Below are 1,499 nucleotides of genomic sequence, written 5' to 3'. Positions count from 1 at the left end.
CACCTAGATTTAACTAAGCAATTAGGTAGGAGCCTCCTATTGGATAATTACTGCATGGGTGATTATCTTTCAGCTGGAAACAAGTTATTTAACCCCAACTGGCGCTTCTCATTTCTTAAACAACCATGTGGAAAGGCACATCCTGTGGTCATGGAAAAGATGTCAGTCTGTTTGAGAAGGGTCAAATCATTGGCATCAAGCAGAGAAAACATTTAAGGAGACTTCAAAAAGAAAAAAATTAGTAGGTCCTCTGGATGGGTTCTTTAGTGAAACGTTTTATCTCTCGTCCAAGAGACTTCTTCAGTCTGATGAGTTTCAGATGAAGTCAGCCTTATAAGCACTGCCTCCACATGGACAAACAGGTTAGTCACATGCAAAGAGGGCCATCGCTTAACAATAGGCTTGATTAGCTCTATTGTTCATGGAGGGTCATGTGCCCCATCACTTGACTTATTGGTTTGGATGCTGTGGTTCTTAGGTGTCGTGTCATGTGTATGTAGTGAATGCAGGCGGGACTCAACGTCCCCTTGTTTTTGGTTTTGGCCCTCTTTGTGTTGGTATCATTGAGGCCCTGATTCACACCTTTTGCTCACAGGGGTCTGAGTCATACTTGCAATAACAGCATTGTAGGAGGACAACTGGACATGCAGGCCTCCACCTTTGTTTAATGGTGGACGGTTTTCATCAAGGATGAGAACATCATCATCCCTGAAATAGTGACCGCTGGCCTGTAGATGAGTGTAAACTGCAGAATCCTGACCCGATGAAGTAGCTTGTCTGTGCTGGCTCATTCTTTTGAACAGTGGCTGTTTTGTTTCCCCAATGTATAACAGCATATACTACATTACTCTGTTTTTGCCGGAGAAAGTGTGTAAAATTAGGTTAAGAACTGTCCAACGCGTTATTAAAAACTGAAGGATAGTGGGGACCCATCGTATTGGAGGATCCACAAGTCTGTGTGGGCAGTGCTGTGATCTGGGGTTGCTGCGCTTGGTCAGGTCTAGGAAGCTTATCCAAACAATGCCACAGTGAATGTGTGCTGTAATCAAAGCTAAAGGTGGTCCAACAAAATATTAGTGTGACCTGTATCTTTGGTGGCGACCTTTTGTTTCTTGGCCAGCCAGTGTATCATTATATAAATTTTAGCCATATTGTCCAAAATAATACATCAATTACATAAGATGGTGACAAACTTACAGTTGTGACTCAAATTCATGTTGAACCACCTGTCCAAACTTTAATGTTTAACACCTACTGGTGTCTGGATCGTAGTATTAACCAGCCTTCAGTGAAGACATGCTTTGCTCGGTCAATGGGCCTCATGCAAGAACCGTTTGTACGCACAGATTTGTTCTTAAGTTGTGCGTACGAGTGATTTAGGAGAATTTGTGTCATTCACCAATGTTTTCGTTTTCTAAGATTTTTTTCAGATACGAACAAAATTCACGAGTGGTCCAGACCTGCCGTATATTTTATGAGCAGTCAGTCTGCTGTTATCC

This window comes from Austrofundulus limnaeus, unplaced genomic scaffold, assembly GCF_001266775.1.
Source record: "Austrofundulus limnaeus strain Quisiro unplaced genomic scaffold, Austrofundulus_limnaeus-1.0 Scaffold974, whole genome shotgun sequence".
NCBI classification, from domain to species: Eukaryota; Metazoa; Chordata; class Actinopteri; order Cyprinodontiformes; family Rivulidae; genus Austrofundulus; species Austrofundulus limnaeus.
This window is presented reverse-complemented; position numbering follows the sequence as displayed.